The 22,434-nt window shown below is 38.8% G+C and overlaps 1 protein-coding gene across 2 annotated transcripts in view; it reads left to right on the forward strand.

The window, feature by feature from the left end:
* The window catches only part of esr2a (estrogen receptor 2a), an 82,723-nt gene that overhangs the window by 18,660 nt on the left and 41,629 nt on the right, over positions 1 to 22,434 (forward strand). The window contains exons 3-4 of one of the 2 annotated variants that reach the window (XM_074684889.1): positions 3,959 to 4,073; positions 20,134 to 20,180. The gene's annotated coding sequence lies outside the window, so the exon portion shown is untranslated. Of the gene's footprint in view, positions 1 to 3,958; positions 4,088 to 20,133; positions 20,181 to 22,434 lie in introns of both variants that reach the window. The other variant, XM_074684886.1, reaches the window with a different exon arrangement.

Below are 22,434 nucleotides of genomic sequence, written 5' to 3' on the forward strand. Positions count from 1 at the left end.
TACAAACGGAACGCACCATTATATCTGTTCCAATATGGCCCCTGTCAACGATTGGCTTCAAATCTCTGCTTCTGAAACAGATGAGTGATGTCACTGAGACCACTTTCAGTCATTATACAGTCCATGACTATCCCCTGATCTAAATATATGAAACCCATGTAGGAGAGCTGCTGCAGAAAACAGGAAACCACGTACGTACCAATCCAAGAATGCTTTCATTAACAAATGTGTTTACAGCCCAGTTCAGAAACAACTAGGTCCAAAACGCTCATTTCTTTATCAGCACATACATGATTATTTAAAAAAAAAGAAATTTTTGTTTTCAAAGTTAAAACACTTGCTAGTTTTGCCCATATAAGGGCATAACTGGCTTGACTGACAGGTGGGCATCCTGTAGCTGTCTGCAAAGAGGCCTAAGACCTGCCTCTTTACCTCATCCAAACTGGAACCAGGCTAGCTTAAGTTCAGCATTTCATACATTCCCCATGTTGATGATAGGCTTCAAAACTCCATATCAGAAACAAATGGGTGACATCACAGAAACCATGTCCACGTATTACACAGTCTTCCAATTGTTGAGTGTCTTTCCAAAACAAAACGAAGACCCAATAGACAAACCCTAAGGACTCAGACCTGATCATTTTCTATTTGTCTTACTCTGTTGTATATTTTAGCACAGGTCAGTAAGCCACAATGGAAAGATGACACTTAACTAATGCATAAAATATGATTCACAAACAAAAGAGTGATCTAATTGGCCCTGCGCCTGAGCTAAAGAATGACGACGTCCCTACGTTTGTTTTTCTTCATCACCGTACCGAAGCTCAAAAACTGGGTGTGAAGGGAAAGGGACTCGGCCTTAGCCGCACCAAAGCTACATCTGACACCTGATAAGGAGCCCGAGTGTGGCACGGACACCAGCAGGCCCGGAGCCAAAGATACTTTTCATGATGAGGGCTGAGAGTGCTGAGAGGTGAGAGGCATGTGTGGAGAGGAGGGGAAGGTTGATGATGTCTTCACATTAAGACTATCAGAGGTTTCCTGTGTGTGTGTGTCAAGCATCTACTGGAGAGAGTGTGGGTGTAAGTTTGCAAAAACACAAGAAGATTTTGACTCTAAAGCAAGCACTTGATATGTTTAAATATGCGAGGGAATAAACGCTTTGTGACCGTGTTGCATCCTCAATAAATCCAGTGCTGATGGTTTTATAGTGTTACCAATACTCCTTCCTTCAGTGGCTGTTTTGACCCTCGCTTATTGATTTTTCTCCACATGAGGAGTCAATGCAGGGATGAGCACTACCGCTGCAGCAAAGAAGGTCAGGAAGTTTACAGCCAAACGAGGCAGGGAAGGGTTTCTGCAACACACACACACACACACACACAGAAGAAAATGAACAGAAGAGGAGGCAAGAAGCAAAGTCTCTCTCCCATGAGGAGCTGGTTTATTTTTAAACCGAACAGCCTGGAATAACATTTTAAAATATGATTAGAATCTGCTGTTTAGATATGCATGAAGAAATGAATCTGAGTGCATTCAGAGTTATCTTTTCCTCACAAATGCAGCAAGTGTAACTTAGAAAAAATGAATCATCCTTATTCAATTATCTTCAATGTGGCCAAAGTGCACACTCAAGATTTATTACCTACTTCCACGCAGCCTCAGGCCTTTGAAGGTTGCTAAAGCATCAATACATCATGGGAAATAACACAGCCTGTGACACACAACAGGCACACGTAGACAAGAATACAGAACCGAAGGACTGGATGACATAAAATAGATAACAGAAGATGGGAAAGATCTGATAAAGAGGAAATGGCCAAAATTGATTCAATAAATCGGGATTAATCTTCAACTTTGTGTTCAGGTTGATCTGTGTTTTGAAGCAGGAGTTTTGTCTTAAGTTGATCCTGTTTGGATGGTAAAGATGTAGCTTTTGTTCTTGTGGTTTTGCTGTTGATTTATTGAACAGGCCTGGATCCTGGGAACATAATGTTAAACCCCTTTAGAACATCATGCTCACATCATTGAGCCCAATCGGCAGCTCCAATCAAATTCAAAGCTCTGCTTCTGGTTTACAATACATTGACAAGAACAGCTCCTGCCTGCCTGGGGTCCCTCATTCAGGTCTACACTCCTTCTTGTAAGCGACGGTCTGCTTGTGAAAGACGCCTGGTGGTTCCGACCCAGTGTGGCTCCAAATCTCTAGCCAGACTCTTCTCCTCTGGAATGAGCTATCTAACTCTATCCCTCATTATATATCAACTCACATCAACTCCCTGCAGTTATTTTTTTGTGTTTAATTTCTGCTTACTGGATCACATACGCAAGATTTCAATGTTTGCCCCCCCAGTGCCCAAGCCACAACCAAGGAGCAACACCCAGTTAAGAGAAATGAAGCCTTTGTAAAAGTGTGAAAAGTTGCTGCTCATTGGAAATCTGCTTGAGGTTGGCTGCAAAAAGAAAGGGAAGTCAAAACAGACTTTCACTGCATTAGAAAGCCTATTTACAGCCTGTTTCACAAAACAGCTTGTGTCTGAAAGGCTGATGTTTAATATCAGAACTGTCCAATAAGAGACCCAGCTTAGCTCACGTGACTTTTGAGCGCCCTATAGCTGTTAGAAAGGAAGCTCAAAGCCCACGTCATTTCCAAAATGGCTGCTTCCACGGACTGGCTTCATTTCACTGTTCCAGGGATAGGTGGGTGATGTCATGGAGGCTATGCCCATATTTTATAAAGTTTATGGCTACAACCATAGACTGTATAATTACTGGACAAAGTCTCCCCAACGTCATCCGCCTGTTCCTGAAACGGAAAATGAAGCACGTTGACAAAAGCGGCCACATTGGAAGTGGCAAGGGCTTTGAGTACAGCAATAGAGCTCCCCTCGGTGACCCTGAGCTGTGCCTTTGATTGGGCGAGCTCACGATCTTAATATCTTCTGAACGGCCAAGTTAGGAAAAATTCACCCCCCATACAGTGTGTGGCGACAGTGAAATGAGCAACTCAGACAGGAGACGTTTTTTGAACTAGGCTGTAAATAGGTTAATCTCTGCTTTCAAGCTTTTTTGGCTTGGTGTGTTTGTGACTTCAGGTACTTCCGGAGCCAGCCTCAGGTGGACACTCGAGAAACAGCAGATTTTAGCGGTTCCGTATCGTCTTGTTTTCTTATACCGAAGGTTGCTGCTTGGCTAAGACGCATCAATTTGCGCATAGAAGGTCGAGGCAGCCAGAAACAAACATAAACATACAGTTAACTTTCAAAATGAAATACATTTTAAAAATGTCAGAGTATTTCTTTGCTGTAAAAATTTCTTCCTGGAACATGCATTTGTGGGATGAGCAGCAGTGCTCAGTACGTTGGTTGCACCCATGAAAAATTTGTCGAATCTTCTCAGCCAATGTCAAACAGCTGATTCTACCACTGAGTCTTGTTTTGAGCTCCTGGTACCTCCAGGAATCGGCACTTTACGTTTGACTGATCTGGATAGGGCTTGGACCACCACCAAGTTATGCTTCAAGGCTCAGACCGCTGAAAGACCTGTTACATCAAGCTTCTTTCTCCCTCATCTTTTCTCTTTCTGTATGTATTTAACTCTACATGCCACCAGTGCATTGCGTTTAGATTCTCCTCTTAAAGAAGAAAAACATTATATTTGGTGCTTAGTTTTTAATAGTTATTGTTGTGGAGATCTGTAAGTAAGCTAACAGGCTTTGATATTTGTGTTAGCTTTAAGACTCCACATGGACAAAAACTGCAACACTGACTGTTTACTCACTTTCTTCTATGACTGTTCATTGGCTTGTAGTTTACATTGTGCTGGTTTCAGCATGTATTCATCTAAGGAATCAAATTAAAGATGCTTGCTAAGTGTCTTTAACATAACCCTGCAGAGTACTTCATTCATATGTATGTTCAGTAATACGTCTCATACCCATCTTCATTGTCTTCCATAGGCAGATGAAGGAGGGAAGGTCACTTAATGCCATTGCTGCTGCTGCTAATCACCGTACAGAGGAGGAGGAGGAGCGCTAATGTGAAGATAGAGAGCACTTTCAACATACAGAGAAGGTACTGCTGGAAGTGTAAGTGTAAGACACAGGCAGTGTTTGTGTTTGTGTGCATCAGCTGTATTTACACGAGATGATACTGACCCCTACTGTTGGAAAATGGTTCACACAGCTTTTCTCTGCACTGCTGTTCATCATCAGGAGGAAGAACCACTTCAGTTTGTCTTGGCTCATCAGAAAAGCTTTTTTTTAACGAGCCACAGGGAGTTTGCAGAAAAAAATTAAGTATTTTAGGAGGATTATTTATAAAAAGTCTATCAGGTAAGAATAGAAATAAAACACATCAGAAGTTATGATAAAACTTGTGCCATGTTTCAGTTCCTAAATGCATCCTTGTGACTGTGAGGAAGTGGAAGAGTGGCCAATTTTCCATACTGGACATGAACACAGCTTTGCAAGGTTATACACTGATAAATTGATATGTTAAATTAAAAAACTTTGAGATTTTATTATCCAAAAATTGATATTTCTCACCACATAAATACGTAAAAGTACCAAAAATCGGTACTGCTGAGTACCAATACATCATACCAGGCACTGGGCACTGGTACTGTATGGTTTCAAATGTGAAAGGATCCCATCGTGGTACAATAAAATCAAATCTGAATTAAAGAAGCATTCTAGAAATCTGAGAAATGAGAGAAAAACAAATGTTCAATGAAACCGAAACTTAAGTGAGAGACGAGAAATTTCCATGACCCAGCTTTTGTACTTCAGCAGGATTTTAAATGCAGGATACCCACGAGTTTCATCAATGAAATTTAAGTTTTGTCAAATTAAACGCCAAATAATTGAAATTGTTGTTAAAAATGCCAAACTCTGTGAAGTTATTTCCCTCCACGTTCACACCTCTCTGTGTGTGTTTGTGTCTTCAGAGCTGCTTAATCATTACCAGTGGCCCCATACAGCAGCACAACAAACTGCCTAATTAATGGAGCGTCCAACATTCCTGGCTTTTATTCTGGGACACAAAGGCAGCCTTTCTGTGGCTGAGTAATAAATCAGCTGTTGCAGTCAGTTAGTGACGCGCCAACACAATGTAACAGTCATGTTTCTGCAGCGGTCACAGCCTCGATGGCGACGCAACAATCACACGTTTCTGACCTCGGCAGTGTTCTGCTTTTAGGCATTGTTATTCAAAGCATGAAATTGGGCATTAATAGAGGTTAACTGTTAACCAGCAGCCAGGTCGGCCAATCAGAAAACATCAGGAGAGCTCCTCAGTTCAATGAAGGAAAAAGTTGCTTTTAGTGATTCAAACCTCTTTTTATACTTCTTAAGAATAGATAAGATGAAAGATGTCTGGGTATTTAATTCTAAATATTTTTCACTAAGATTAAGACAAAAAAAGTTCATTAAAATTTTACTCCTGAGAGTAACAAAACATTCTCAGCCATGTGTGTTGACACAGTGGTTCCCAAAGCTGCTGTTGTGTACTGTCTTAAGATTTTGTATTTACGTAATGTTAAACTACATAATTTAACAAAAATAGAAACATTTATAGCAAAACAGCAGCTGTAATACACTGATGGAGGGTCTGATTTTTTTTTTTTAAATCAAAAGTATTAACAGTTACATAGGTAATCCATTGCTGTTAAAATGAAAAACAAAACTAAGATTTAAACTGTAAGTAAAACCATGCATTCGAACATGTTTGATCTGTTTTCCAAGTAAAAATCCCAAAGGTAATTAAATCAGAGCAACCATTGTATCATGGTGACAGGTTAATTCAGGAAACACAGTGATATGTGCTAAGAGATTTTTTTTAACTCTGTTCGATACTTTAATTTCAAGACAGAAACACTTCTGTTTATAATTATTCTAACTTGACATATTTCAAACACACACTTCCCTCCTAAATTTTAAATCTGTTTCCTTAGTTTCCTTATTGTTAGTAGGGACAATCACAAGAGGATATTTTTTATCATATATATTCTTCTCACTGTAATTCTGAATCAAGAGGTGATGAGCAAACTGGCCACTAGGGCGAGCTGTTACTCTTTGTACAAACTTTTTTGTTTTTTGGCATTTTATGTTTTACTGTCTGATTTAATCTTTAGGAAAATGTCTTTGATTAACCTTTTTTTTTAATGATTTTGGAAAACTTGGGGTTTGTTTCAAAAAAGTATTTTTTGCTACAGCAGATTTTATCTTCAACACCTGGGAGAAAAGGCAGTGTGTTATATATATAGAAAAAGATTATATAGGAAAAGATTTGGCAACTCTGTAAGTGTTATCAACTTCTGTTTTGTAAAAAACACAACTGTATCTCTGGTGTCTTATAAACCCATGAGCAGATGTGTCAAGTAACAAAGTAGAAATACTTTGTTACCTTAGTTGATACTGGAGTGGTTATTTTTTAGCTGACTTTTCACTTCTACTCTTTACATTTTCAGACAAATACCTGTACTTTCTAATCCCAAGATTTAAAAAAATAGCCTCGCTACCTTCGTTTCATTTCGGCTTGGAAAAAGAAGAAGAACACAAACAAACTCAAATGCACACACAGGAAATTAAAACTTATCCAGATAAATTGCGACATTTGCATAGAGTGAATTGCATTGTGTTTGGATGAGAGGAATAAACATAGAACTGCCTGAGCATGAGTAACAATAATGAAGAATAGTGAAGTTTTCAACACTTATTTAACCATCGCCGGGTGAACACACTTTGCATCATAACGGTCATATAACACGAAGACCCAGTGCTGTGCTCTGCTGGCACAATACAGGAAACAGAACCTTTTAAGTATGGTGGCTCTTATGGGAAAAAGATAATAACTATTCTGCAAATTATCTACAGTAACTTTAAATTACTCGTGCTTTGGTCTGGCACTATGTGGACAATAAAATTAATGTAGCTTACATAGGGGAACGGTGGTACCATTAGGTGGCAGAGCGCTCCCCAATATAATCATTGGGGAAACTCTGCGGGTGTTGTAGTGCCTAAATAAAGTAATCAAACATTTTGGCTAGCCTAGTTTAGTTTGAAGAGATTTAACCTTCCTGTTGAGTTTAGGTGAACACCAGCTGCTCCAAATTTTTTCAACATCAACAATTCAACGAAAATGAAACTTAATAGTCATTATGGCCTTTAGAGCGCTCTTCAAGCCTAAGCTTTTGTCCTTAATTGCATTTGTTCCCCTTACATTACTTTTACTTTTATACTTTGAGTAGTTTAGAAACCAGTACTTTTACACTTTTAATTAAGTAGAAAGCTCTAGTTTATACTTTTACTTCTACAAAAGTCTCTTTAAACCCTACTATCCATACTTCTACTTGAGCAATGAATGGGAATACTTTTACCCTTCTGCCCATGGGGGTTGGGCACTTTTTGTGCAAATAACCAAACAGTTTGAAAAAGATAACGAAAAGGTTAAAACTTTAAAACTTAGTATCCACCTGTTGTTTAGTTAAAAAGACACATCAATAAGTATTTTGATTGTCTTTTAATGATTATATTTTAGGCTGCCTATTTGACAATTGGCTGGGGACTACAGATGTAAATAGCCCTAAAGGCTAAAGCTGCCTCTTTGACTGTAAAGTAGATTACAGGGAACTGTCCATGTAACAATAAACAAATAAAGTAAACTACACTAAACTTAATTTGTAAAAGATGTGGCTCTAATTGATGCCATATTCCATCAAATGTGTGAATAAATAGATGTAGCATGTAACAGACTTATAGCAGAGCAAGAGGCGACTTAGTACTTCTTTATTTTTTGGATTGGCTTCATCTTTCTAATGAAATGTGGAAACCGTTTTTCATGTAAAATCACTTCTTTGTGTTGAGCCTAAGGATAATTATTAACTGAATCTGCAGCTCCCCCCTCAGCTGTGCAGAGCTTTCTAACAGGTTGTTTCTCCCTCGACGTCCTCTGTCTTCTATCAAAGCACTTTCTGCCATCAGCGGGCTCCTGGTTTACTTTAAAAGCTCTGAGAGCCATCCATTTTTAGAAACACCACTTCTAAAGAACAGAAAATACACAGCTATTACAAACTCAAAATGACTGAAGTAATTCTCAAGATATGCTTGAGTTTTTAATTAAGGAACCCTCAATTAAAAATGATTCCATTAACTAACACGCATTTCTGTTTGGAGGGTTTCTTTTAGTCAAAATAACAAAAAATGTTGATTAACAGAGATTTAAGAAACGTGGGGGGTTCGGTTTTTATTATTTAAGAAATACAACTAACAACTACAGTTAGTGAAAAATCCATTTTGGATTTTCAGTTGATAATTAATGATTTTTTTCTTAAATGTTTTACCCTCTAATAGCTTTTGTATTTTCAATTTTTATGGAAACAGCAAGAAAAAGGTGACCACTTCTATGTTTTCCTGGGAAACAGGAGAGTGAATGAAACGGGTTTCATTAAAGAATAACTTAAAGACTTTAAAAACTTTGAAGTAAACTTGAAATAAAGAATTAATTGTAATAAGTTGAAATAAAAATCTACATTTTGCAAGTTCATGTGTTTTTGCTCTTGTACATTTTTCTCAAGTTAAATTTAATTTTACTTCAGATCTGGAGTGAGTGACACTATATATTTAACAAGAAGCTTAATTAAAAATAAAGTACAAATTGGACTGAAGTTAATCAATTTTCCAGGCAGAAAATTCATTTTTGTTCTTTTACTTTGGTGTTTTTTTCCACCTTTTTCTTATTCTGCTGAATGATTTTAAAGCAGAAGTGTGAAAAATATTGATACTGCAATAATGGCGATACTTTAACCTGTGATAAAATATCAATATTTCAACTCTTAAAATCAATATTTTTGTTAGAATAAAAATTTGTGCTTTACGTGATTTGGAAGTACAATATGTCTTCCACTCCTCCACTGCAGTAGATGGCGCCAAAGAGCTTCTCTGCTGTATTTAGCCCATAAACTGTTTAATAAATATGATCTCAAAGTTTGTTCAAAATATTTTATTCCTAAACTTGATGATGTGGATTTTGATGCCATAAACACCAATGTTTTCTCTCTATTGTTGGGTCAGTTAATTTAAAATCATTTGAAGTTTATTTTTTACAGTGTAGTAGACTGATGAAATAATAATCAAAGCCATGTTTTGCTTGAAATCAATATTTTTTTATGAGTAACAATAGTTACACCAAGTGACATTTATCAGTTTCACCAACTGACTAATTTCTTTGTATCATTTGTTTAATGTGACACAGGTTTAAGTGGCAAACTTGATGCACTTTAAGTTTTTCAAACACAATATAAAAGAAAAGTTGTTTTTAATCAATAGTTCACTGTGTAGAATATCCCAGTATTACGGTATGATATTTTTATATCGTGACCCAAGTATGGTATTGTACCATGAAGTTCTTTTCAATACTCACCCATATTTCAAAGTGTGCTTTTAGTGTCTGATTGTATTGGCTACAAGACTGAATAAAAATAGTTCAAGGACATCAAAAAAGTTGCAAATGCTTCGTTTGTAATGAACAACATTGATTTTACAAACAATAAATCCTGAAAAAGTTGTTCTAGAGTGATGCTAGTTTCTGTCTATGTCTGCACCATAGACTGTATAAAACATGGACGTAGTCTCCCCAACGTCGCACGTCTGTTTCCGAAATGGAAAATGAAGCAGATCGGCTATCGCGGCCATATTGGTAATGTCAAGGGCTTTGAGTAGAGCTTTAGGCCGCCTGTTGGCCGCATGACCCTGAGCTGTGCCTCTGATTGGGCGAGCTCCCAATCTTAATATCCTCTGAACGGCCGAATAAGATAAAAATTCGCTCCCCGTACAGTGTGTGCCGATGGTAAAATTAGCGACTCAGGCAGGAGACGTTTTTTGAACCAGGCTGTAAGTGGGTTAATTTCTGCTTTGAAAACATGTTTTTTTGGCTTGGTGTGTATGTGACTTCCGGTACTTCCGGAGCCAGCCTCAAGGGTGCACTTGAGAATCAGCAGATCTTGGCACTTTAGCAATGTCCCATATTCTTAGACCGAAGGTTGCTTCTTGGTCTGCACTGATGTGTTGTTACAGTATGGCTATTTTTAGGGATGTTCTGAGTCATTGAAACAAGATTTAAAATTCAGACAAGCACACTGATCTAAAGATGTGGAAAAAAAAGGAAAAATAGTCTGAGTTGAGCAGAATTAATTTGACCACTTTACTAGCATATTTGAAGCTGGACTCTTAATGTTGCATGGAGGAGATTTTGGCTCAACAAACCACCAGTTTCCTCTATCAGTTTGGAAAACACTGTACAGAAACAGCTCTACTTGTCCTCAGATAAACAGTTTGTGACCAAATACTTGCTGGGAAGTGTCATTTTCAAGGTCAGACTATCTGGTCTTGGTCCTCAAATGTAGCATTAAGAACAGCACTGACTTTTCTCCAAGGATCACTTTAATCTCACTGCGAGCCAGTGTCTAAAGCTGCTGACTCGACCTCAGAGTGAACTTCACTTTGACCAATAAACCTGTCGAGATGCAACAACTCATAAAACCAAATAACATCACATAAACTCATCCGGAGTTTCACACCTACTCAGTAGTCAGGATTTTGTGATTCATTTGTCAACTGAAACTCGACTTAACTATTAAACGGCTTTCAAGTTTACTCAAAGGAAACACAGTCACCAGGTTTTATGGGTTCTTGAGTCAGCTTGGCTGCGTAAAAAGGAAAATCTGATTCTAATGTCACAGACAATGTTTCTGTAGAGTTAACGAAGGTGGATTAACGGGCAAAGTTTAAACATATCCACCTTAACGTTTGTTTCTTTTTCCTTGTTTAAAGCTAAATTATGATGCTTTTGTTTTTTTAATCAGACTGTTTGCTGAAAAAAAACATTGTTATGATTCGGAAACTATGTCCAGTTTTCGGTTTGGACATAGTTTTCTGACTTGATTAGCATGACCCAGATCTGATACTCAGTGGTCTTGTTTGTGCATCTTTAGCTTGGGAAGGTTTCTTTCTTGTGTATTTACTAAAGCTCATGTTGTGATTTTTCAAAGTTTGAACATATCTACTGATAATATGGTCCAGTGATGTGTGTGTTTAAACTCCTTTTTGGTGTATGCACTGGATTTATCCCCTAGAAACGTCCGTTCACTGGATATCAGTGGACTAACTGATTTCTCACAAAGCTTCCAGTTGTTTACCATTTATCAAAGTGAGTTTTGAAGTTAAGTGTGCAGGTTTTTTGGTGGTTAAACCCTCAGGTAGCTTGAAAAACTATGGTACTGCCAAAATTTTGCACACCGCAAAAAATTGTTTATGTACAGAAAAAGGGTGATTGACATCTTTGTACATTAGAAATCAAGAATGAATGGTCCTGTTTTCTACATTTTTAGCTGTAGAGTTGGATATTTTAAGATCGGGGCCTATGCAGTCATTAAACAAACGGGACCATAAGTTCTAACGTTCTGTTATGAAATGGCCCAATTGGCTGCAGCGTTAGCCGTATGCACAACTGCAAATAATTGGTCAGTTAACTAATTACACCATGAAAGAGACGCAGGTGCAGATTACGTCATAATTAAGGGGAACCTTCTGGAAAACCCCATCAAACTGACTCGAACTGCGCATGTCTACCACTCATAAACAGCAATAAACCTGGTGAGCAGTAACGGTGTGACTGAGAGAAGATTAAGAAAAACATTTTTCAGTGGGAGAAATGGAGATTTTATTACAAGAATACACCAACAGCTGTTATCAGTAAGCCAATCAGGCAAACAAAGAGAAAGAGAAGGTTTGGTGATCTTGAACAGAGTTGATAGTAGCAGTAGTAGTAGGCACTACATGCTACCTACTGCTTTTGCATGTAGTATGTAGTATGACTGATCTGTTGGGTCTGTTTTGTAGTATACTACTCTGGATTTAGGTTTGGTAGGCAGAGCTACAGCTGCTGATTTTTTATTTATTTTTTCTTTTTTTTACCTTTATTAGAAATGTACAAAACAAACTATGGATAGATTGTGACATTTTAATTATTTTGTTCATCATGCCACAGCAGAAACACCATAATTGATTTCTAATCTTACACCAAAAGTTATATCGTTAATTATAAAAAAATCGGGGAGGGACTGAGATTTTACTTTGACAGCTGATGGAAAAACCACTTCCATATAATCCACGTATAGTTAAATAAAGGTAATTATTGGTTGGTATGGGTTTTAATGAATTTGTAGAAGTAAACACCTCTTTTACAACTTGAAGTGACAAGATTTGCGGGTGTTTCTTTCTCATCACTTCACTTCTATCTCACAGACCGTCTAACGTTAGTGTTGTTGTATTGTAGTTGTAATGCCGACTCATTCATCAAAACCTACCACTGGCATTGACAAATAGCGTTAGCGCCGTGCATTGTGGGAAACAGTATGCCAGATAGACTGGTCCGTTGCATACTGAGAATTTTCCTGGATCAGTAGGACGTGTTTTAGTATACTGCAGATTTTGCAAGTTTTCGCATACTGACTACTGCAGACTGAAATTCAGCCAAAATAGTGAGCACTGCTAGTGTAGAAGGCGGTTTGGAAAACAGCCAATGTGTGTGGGTATTTCTGAGCGCACAGTAGGAAACCTTTGAAATAAAATCAGTAATATGAAAGCTGCTTTGCAAAACAAGTGCAGCAATGCCCCACTACCTCAGTGAATAACTCTTAAAGCAGTTTATCAACTCCAACATTTCACCACACACATCTTGGAAGGACCCAGACGTATAAAAGCAAAGAGTGAATCAAACTTGTTAAACTGACGGCAGTGAGCCTCGCCTGTTTGAGACTTTGATTGTCTCCCTTATCTCATCTGTTCACTGAGAAAATGTTGTGTCTCCTAAATCTAGATTTGCTGTATGGTTACACATCTCCACTTTTCTAAACGGTTGTCCACTCTCTTTGCATAGTTCGTCTCAAACAGTAACCCATTGCGTGACGTCTGCCTCAAAACAGCCAAACAGACGCTGTAATTTCCCCATTAGCGCCTGTAACTGTGGGGTATAAACTAAATCTAATGCTCTTTTGGTCCTTTAACCTTGCTTATGCATACTGCTAATCACCCTCTGGTGGGCACTTATGGAATTGCAGGCTTTTTTTTTGTTTTTCCCGTACGGGTACCTCTGGCTAAATGCATCAAAGGCCTGCCACTTGCCAAATCACATCCTGTCTTTAGAGGAGAGCTCTCATTATTTTGAAGCTTTTGCATCATTAAAGGTGTGATGAGAAGTTCTTTTTCAGATTTAATGACTCCCTGTTATAAGTTTGTGGTTTGATCAGAATGAAACGGATGTGACTATGACGCATATTACAGAAAAAATATCTAACGTATCTGTAGTCTTTGCACATTAACCTGCAATCAACACTATAAAGCCACTACAGCCTGTAAATGCTCCCTACAGAATGAAACCACCTGTTTTTTAAATGTTGAATAATGACCAATCCTTTAAGGTTTCTTGATTTTTTCTTTTTCTGTTTCCCTGATGGTTTTAATTGCTTTTCTAAAGAGCAGCGTTACTCCCACATCACAACATGTACCGAGGGAGAATGCCAGGCACGGTGCTCTCTGGCAATGAATAACTTCTGCTGTCTGTTACACAAAACACACATGCTCACACACTCTTCATCACACACCCAAACTTCATACACACACTCGTCAACCTTTTCTTTTCAGCAAAGCCTCACCCTCTTCCTCTATCATTACTTCCTGTGCCATTTTCTTCAGGTGGTGGGTCCAGACACACACTCGGCTTGACACCCGATCCCAAAAGGTTTTTTTTTTCTGCCTGAAATGTGAAGTCTGTCCTGAAGCTGAATGCTGTGACTATCCAGACAAGTGATGGTGTATAAAAAATGGACCTTGTATTTCCACCGCACTGAAGAAAAGTGAAGCCAACATCTTGTATTTATGGTGCCATCTGAAGATCGGAGTATGACAAGTAGAGATGCTAGTAGATTTGTGGTACAGATATTTGTCACGACAGAGAAAAACTTTACATCTGTACATTTGCAGATACGTATTTTTAGTGGCAGATGTGTTATCTCAGTCATAATGTATAGTCAATGGGTGTTTATGCAAATTTGAATCCTGAAAGGGTGAGCAGGTAGAGAGGTGTTGTCTCATCCTGAAGCCACCCATCCACGATACATCATACATTATTCCTGTGGTTACCTGGCTACCAACGCTACCAATGCTAAGAACTTAGGACACAAACAAAATTACACAAATATATAAATTGAAAAATAATTGTATCTTTCAAAAAGTCTCTACGGATCTGTAGATGATTGACAAAAACAGTTCTTTTTCTGGGTGTTTTAGCTTCACTTTTGAGTTAGTGCTGTTGTAGAAGTTAGCTTAAAGATGCTAAGAGAAGGATGGTTCATATTTAGTTTTCTTACCTCCATTTCTTTTTGTAGCTTCCTTTTAGTAGCTTAGGTTTCATATTTTATGTTTAATCATATCTACCTTCATTATTGTACAGTCTTTATCTTATTCATATTTTAGTTTTTATATGTTTTAGCTACCCCCAGTGTTTCCTCTGGAGAGCTCTCTGCACTAGGAGTGGTGGTCAGCTATGGTTACGGGGGCCTGTCATATCGGTCTCTGGTGGAGGGTGGTGTCCACTACACCCCTCCTCTGGGGCCTGTGTCAGGTTTGTGTGGCTGTGGCCAGCTCTCTGCTCCTGGTGTAGACGGCTCCTCCAGTACTCAGCTTCATCTACAGCCTTATCTTCATAAGTGTGTGAGCGCGCACTGTTTGGGTGAGTGTGTATGTCACTTTGACTGTGGGTTTTAGGGTTGTGTGGGCTAAAGGTGGCAAGTGTGGTTGTTTTTTATGTTACTGTTACATATTTTATATGAAAAGCTTGACCGATTGATTGATTGGTCAATTTTATTTTGACTGCAGCGCCACCTTCTGGCCTGGAGTCTCACACAGTGTTGCAAAGATGTGACTTTTATCCAGGCGTGTTTTGTGGAACAATTTTTTTTTGTTCAAGTTAACTTTTTACCGGATACAACGTGACGAATATAAGGTATTTATCGGTACGGTTGCGTAGGGCCGTTTTTTGAAACATGACATCAAGCAAATGTTGAAGGTTTGTACCGTACATCACTAGCCAGCTTTATGTAGTGCTACTAGCAGCCTGGTGCTATGACGTATTTGTAGGCTAACATGACAATGTAACCTCACTCTTCATTTTATTGATAGACTCTCAAGTTTGAACAGACCACTGCAGAATAACTGCTGACTGTGGGTTGGAATCAACATTAGCACAAACAGTTTAGCCCTTTTAGCCTTTAGCTTGTGCGCTATCTCTCTCCTGTTTATCTTTCTTCTGCTCTTCTGTCCTTTTTCTGTCTGACAGTTAGGCTCCAGTGTCCACCATCACTACAAAATTAATCACAGAAATCGTTTTCAGCAGAGACAAACACGTTTTGGTTATTCAGTTCTTCACTCCTGTGCTTATTTATAGGAAATAAACATCTTTTTGATTCTTAATTATTTAACATCTGAGCTGTTTTATCCACTCTTTCATGTCACTTTTAAAAGTCTTGGCAGTCTTCTTCTTGTTGCTTTTCATTTTACTGAGACTAACTAAAGACAATCAACATGATCAGATCCAGCCATGAAGCAGATGTTAGTCTGACGACACAGACCCAGTCCTCTGACCTGGACTCCTCTGATCAAAGTCTTTCCCTCCGTCTCTTCTTTCACCTCTCCCATTTTCTTTACTCACTCATCACTTTATACTGTACTGTGCTTTCTGTTTATGGCCTGTGTAGAACTCAGAGCAGCTGTATGCTTGTTTTCCCCCTGGATCGATGTCAGTGCTGACTCATGCAGTCTCTTCCTTTACAACCTGAATTAATTAGCTCGACTCTCATCTGATTCCTGTTTGAAGCTTTGCTCTGTGCACATCTTACTGTGATCCTCTCTGTCTCCTTACAACACATTTCTGTACAGTGAAGGTTACTTGTTTCAATAAAAATCTTTATAATCCTCAGCCTTTAGTTTTAGTGGGAACAGAAACACTTGTTAGTCAGAACAGTCGGTCCTTGGCTGAAAATCAAGGTTGTAGGTGAGCTAACTCTAAATCCATAGTTAAAGGTTACTGCTGCTGGACAAGCAAAGGATGGCAGACTACCAATTAAAGCAAACTGTAGGGGAGATATTCAAGAAACAAAGCTACTATTACAAGGATTTAACTTACCTTGTTAAATGGTTCAGATGTATCACAGGAAAAAGTCATACATAAGAATAAAATGGCAAACTGCTAGCTTAATTGGAGAAAGAGTGTAAGGAACGTCAGATTTCTCACAAACAGCTTCCACCAGGTGATGGAGTTCACTCCGTTTGTGACATAACAGTGATTTGCTAAGGGATGATGACTTACCTCCCACCTCTTCAGTGGTTCGACGTCCAGCTATGCTTTTTTGATAATTTGTGTTCCAGAGTCCAAATGCTGAAGGTTAGAGCTAAATACGCCAACAACTCTGTTGATATTGGCAAAAACCAACGAGTGTCAATCCCAGCACCAGAGGACCAAGACTGGAATGATTGCTTTTTATTGTTAATGGCAGTGTGGCTGTTAAAGATTCATCTAGGGCCACTATCGGGGGCCGTTTACACAACAGCGGTTTTAGGGTAAAACACTAAAGTATTGTTGTGTTTTGGCCTCTTGTTCACACAGAAATGGCCGCCAGAGTGGAAATTTTCTGAAACCCTGCCGCCACTGTTGACGTGTTGACGTCACGCCCCGCTTTGCGCATATGCATTCAACAGTACAACAGTACTGTTGTACTGATTATTGTGGTCTACCGCGTTGTGCTTGTGCTCTTCAATCTGCTGAATCTGCTGACTGTCTTTAACAAAATGAGCATCTGTTGTTCCACTGTAGTATGTACCAATACACCAGATGATCGGCCAAACTCTACTTCAGTGGAGATCTACCAAAAGCTTCTTCTAGACAAGACAGTTATAGCGCCATCTACAGGCCTGGCATGCTTACTACAGCGTTTTTGTGTGAACACATGTTTTTTACTGCAATTTAGCATTTTTGGATGAAATGTTGTAGTGTAAATGGGCCCTTAGACTTTCTGTGGTAATTCATTCTTTGCCCCCGTGGGGTGGAAGCACAGACTGTATAAAACATGGACGTAGTCTCGCCGATGTCACCCGTCTGTTTCTGACAGGGAAAATGAAGCACATCGGCTATAGCGACCTTACTGGTAGTGGCAAGGGCTTTACCTACAGCCATAAGGCACCAGTCGGACCCTCAGCTGTGCCTCTGATTGGGTGAGCTCGCAATCTTAATATCCTCTGAACGGCCGAGTTAGATAAAAATTCACTCCCCGTACAGTGTGTGCCGATGGTAAAATTAGCAACTCAGACAGGAGACGTTTTTTGATCCAGGCTGTAAGTAGGTTAATTTCTGCTTTGAAAACATGTTTTTTTGGCTTGGTGTGTATGTGATTTCCGGTACTTCCGGAGCCAGCCTCAAGGGTGCACTTGAGAATCAGCAGATCTTAGCACTTTAGCATTGTCCCATATTCTTAGACTGGAGGTTGCCGCTTGGGTGGAAGGAAAAAAACAAAAGGTTTCAAAGTATCAAATTTTTTTGTTTAACCATCTTTAATTGTGTTTTCTTTTGTTAGTCTGTCTTTATAAGTTTGGTTGGTAAAAAGTTGAGATGTCAGATCCCTGGAATAAATTCTAAAAACTGACTCATATGTGATGTTCATTATTGCGGATAATGTGGCTCTAGTCTGTAGACATCATCACCATCATTTAACTTTTTTTTCACTTGGTCTGGTGTTGAAAAGTGAACTAAAAACCGCAAAAATCAGAAATATCAAATCACAAATACAATGGAAAGCGCATATCGTCCCAGCCCTACCTGATACTAGCACAACTTGACTCACCATTCACTCATCACTATTGCACGTCTTTTTTTTCTTTTTTTTCTTTTTGTATTAAATTTGTTGCAAGTTTTTAAATTTTTATCATAATCTCTTACTCTATTATTGCATTCTTTTTTCTTCTTTCTTTCTTTCATTTGAGCTGCTGTAACAAAAAAAATCCCCCATTGGGGATCAATAAGAGGTTTTTCTTTAGTCCTCTGATTTTTTTTAGGTTGGTACAGATTCACACTCAAACAACATCAACACCAACCAAAGACACCTTCAACTTGTACATACTGGCATTTGTTTATCTTGTATTTCCTGTGTCCTGTGCCTGAATGGCAAACTCAACCTTCAAAATAAAAGCCCAAGACTCTTCCAGTCATAAAAAGTAGCATAAAAATCCCACATATTGACAATTCAGTGGATTCCTAATATCTTTAAGGGGTCATGTTTTTATTTTATTTATTTATTTTTTATAGCTCAATTTTGCAACTCTGCACTGCGACTTTTATCCTAATATCTGTTTTTATTTTTTTTTTAAATCGTATTTTGTTATATTGTATCTAATGATTTTCAATCTGCTTTTTAATTGGATTTTAATTGTTTTCTTTTTAATATTTTTCCTCTGTAAAGCACTTTGAATTGCCTTGCTGAAATGTGCTGTATAAATAAACTTGCCTTGCCTTACAGCTAATGCTAATTTGTTTATTTTTGCTAATGAAAAAACAGAGCCAACTACAAAAAAGTACAACCAAAAGGCAAAATAAGGAGAATGTCCCTGAAACTCAATGGCATATGCAACACTTTATGAGTTTTCTGTTTGGTATGTGGAGTGTACTGGAAAGGGCCGGCGATGAGTTGGTGTTTTTCCGCCTCTGCATTCGCATTTGTCTTCACCCTCTCCCTGCAGACAACACTCAGGGTGTCAATCAGCCTTAAGGAAATTTTGTAAACAGCTACAGATACAATCACATGATGAAAACAGACAGCTAAAAATGCAAATAGTGTTCCTTATTTACCTGCAAGCTCATGTATTTGGTTGATGATGCACCAGTTTATTTACTTGCAGCTCACAACAAAAACAAAGGTGAAAACTCTGATGAGCCGTTACATTAGAGTCGGTGTTGTTCACTAGCTCTCAGTTTCAGCAGGAAGTTTGAATTATCTCTAACAGTGGATCAGTTTTAATGTTTTCAAGCCGAGGAGACAAACAGGTTGTTCCAGAGGTAAAGGTGAAATGAGCTAAAAGCATTTCTAATCCTCCGCCCACACAAACATCTGTCTATCTGAAACTCTCGGCCCACTGAACCCGTTAACATACTGACTCATCCCTGCCGCCATCGAATCCCTGATAAACAGTTCCCACAGCGGTCGGCGTGTGAAAACAGCTACCCAAAATGCAAAGCAGTGCCCTCACAGTCACCTCGTGTGCCATCCAGGTTGCCACAGTAAGAGCAACAACTTCCCACTCTCACTTCTACAAAGCTCCCAGCATGTGACCGCTGCCCTGTCCCAGGCCTGCAGAGGTCAACGTGATCCTCTGACCTTGGCACAAACCCGCACAGCCTGGAGGTCAAGCAGTTTTGATTCCTTGTTTTGAAGCTGGTAAACAGTGACGAATGGAGCTCTTTGAGTCTGATGTTTGTTTGTTTGTTTGCATCCTGTGAGGCCCACAGACCTCTTTTTACAGAGTCGGGGACTTGAATTTGTTCTCACCTTGAAATGTGGATCAATACTTTGATTTTCAGCAGCTTTAGTATCATAAACCGACCTTTATCCAGTTTATGCAACATCTTCCAAACCATAACCAAACAATGAAGGTCAGCGCCCTGGGGTTGTGAATTATGAAGGGGGCATAAGTTGTGTGTTCCTCTTACTGATGGGTACATCTCTCCCTGGGCACACAGGACTTCTCCTTTCTCTGTGCCAGCTGTTTCCGCACTTCAATAAAAAAATATCAAAAAATAATATTTCTCACAACCTTAAAAAATGACCATGTACATCAACTCTGCAGTGCCATCCTGCAAGTGGCCATGTCAGCAGGGCACCGAGCTGTTTGCATGATGTTATGCAATCCATTAGTAGGCATGGGTTCAATCCAAATCACAAAGTTTAGACTTTTTTTCCGGCATGATGACAAATTTCACAATACAGTTTGATTAAATTGTTCATTTATTGTATTTTTTATTATTATTTTTGCAGGGAGGACTCACTGAGATCCAATACAAGAGGAAAACTGTTGCTGAGAGGTGAGTCAGGGTCAATTTGTTTATCCTGCCACCACAGAGACCAAATCCTGTTAGCGGGAGAACATTGATGGATGGGATCTGAGATGGGCTGCATTTGTGGATGCAAACAGTCGACCTCTTTACGCCGTCTTCGTTCAGGTCTGGTCTGGTAGACTGGTGTAGACCTTCTGAAGGAGTCGCACAGCTGGAACTTTCCTCCTGTCTTCCCTTATTTCCCCTGAGACACTTCTGATTTGGTTCAATCACGCTGGATTTTCCCTTCGACCATCATCACAATTATTTCCTGACCTCAGTGTTTATTATTTAAACTCACTTAACCCAACGCTGACCACGTTTATTTTTTCCGAACCCAGTGTTTACCGTTTGTGGGCAGCAGAGCCATACCTACAGAGCTAAATTATACACATGCAAGTGAAGGATGCAGCACACTTTCTCTCACTGTGGGGCTGCAAACCTTTAAATAGATTGTCCATAAAGCAGAGACAAGGTGACAGATGAAAGAAAGGGAGGATTGAAGAGAAAAAAGGATGATGAGAAAAATTTGTAAAAACAGGGCTAGTGACACGGCCAAGTGGGTTAGGTCGTGCCTCATGGGGTCAAACCATGAGCGGGTTGTCTGGATTTTAAATCCAGCCTGCTCTGTCTCTACCCTCTGTCCTGTTGTTTGATTAAAGACTTAAAAAGCCCCAAAAAGTAATGTCAAAACACATGTTAAGAAAGATTAAAAAAAAAAAAAAAGAACAGAGACAAATTGAATTCTAGATGGAAGGAAAACAGAAAATAGAAAAAAGGAAAGCAAGAAAGAATACATTGAATTTAGGGAATGAAAGGAAAAATGAAAATGTCAGTTGTCAAAAGAAATGAAAGAAGACAAAAGGGAAAAAGGAAAAAGAAAAACTTCAATTTTAAAAAAGACTGCAGAGAAAGGTTGAAGGATGAAAATTTGAAAGCAGGGAGTGAGAAAGAATTCTGGAGAGGTTATCAAACAAAAAAAGATGAAAAGAAAAATTGTGAGGAAAAAAGACAAAGACTAAAAAAGGGAAATTTGACACAAAAAAATGAGGGCAAAACACTTAGTTAAACAACTGGATTAAAAAAAGTAAGCAAATAATAAAAACAGAAAACAGATGTAAGTGACATAACTATAAAAAGTACAAAAAGGAAGCAAAAAATACAAAAACTACATCTGAAAGGAATAGAAAGGAAGAAAGAAAAAATGAAAAATAAAGAAGAAACAAAGACAAAAGAAAGAAGAAAAAAATAGAAAAAGGAAACAAAGAAGAAAGAAACAAAGAAAAAAGAAAGAAAGAACAGCACTAGTTGGGGGGATAAAATATCTGCTTTGGACTTGTGTGGCATGTCTTTTTTTGTTCTTATTTGTCAACGTTAGATTGAGTTATCACACCTTTAACTTTCGGCAGTTAAACAGCTCAAAAACTGAAGCTGCACCAGGTCCATTTATTTCTCATAACCCACATCATCTTCTCTAGTCAGCACATCCCCCTGTTATCTACAGTTACTAACTGGGGGGTTAGGCAGTCACCCTTCCTTTGACACCCACAAAAAAAAAAAAAAACCCGAAAGACCTTTCTTTTTAAGCAGCTAAGAAACGTAGCAAAACTCTGTCCCATACTCCGTCTATCAGAAACCGAAAAACTCGTCCACACCTTTGTCTCGTCAAGGCTGGATTACTGCAATGCACTCCTCATCTGGACTCCCAGCAAGAGCCTACAAAACTTCATGCCTCTGCTCAGGTAACAACCTCCTTAGGCCCCCCCAGGACTAAGCTCTGTACATTAGTGGATTTGGCTTACAGCTCAGCAGCTTCTCGTCTGTGGAATACCCCCCCTGACCACCTGAGGGCTCCACAAGCAACAGACTCTTTCAAGAAGGGCCTGAAAAACCTTTCTTTTCTAGATATTCATTATTGAGATCTCTACGCTTTGCACGGAATAAAACGGAAACGTATTATTTTGTTGTCATCTCAATATATTTAATTATGCTGGTACTGATTTTGGCGCCCCCCTGAGGACAAAACAGAAAGAACACCTCTGTCCAGACAAAATCCTGATAAATGTTGACCGTCAATCGCAGCACACACGAGTAACGTTCCTACGCGTCCTAACCCAAATTTCTGCGCAAGTTGGATTTTTACCCTAAATACCCCCATAAATCTGTAAATAACCATCCAAATACACGTACTATACTTTGTATTCATGGGAAAACAGTACAGACAATTAAACAGACAATCTAC

The sequence above is a fragment of the Halichoeres trimaculatus genome, unplaced genomic scaffold (assembly GCF_033239565.1).
Source record: "Halichoeres trimaculatus isolate MK-OKI-2021-1 unplaced genomic scaffold, fHalTri1.1 fHalTri1_scaffold_13, whole genome shotgun sequence".
Lineage (NCBI taxonomy): Eukaryota > Metazoa > Chordata > Actinopteri > Labriformes > Labridae > Halichoeres > Halichoeres trimaculatus.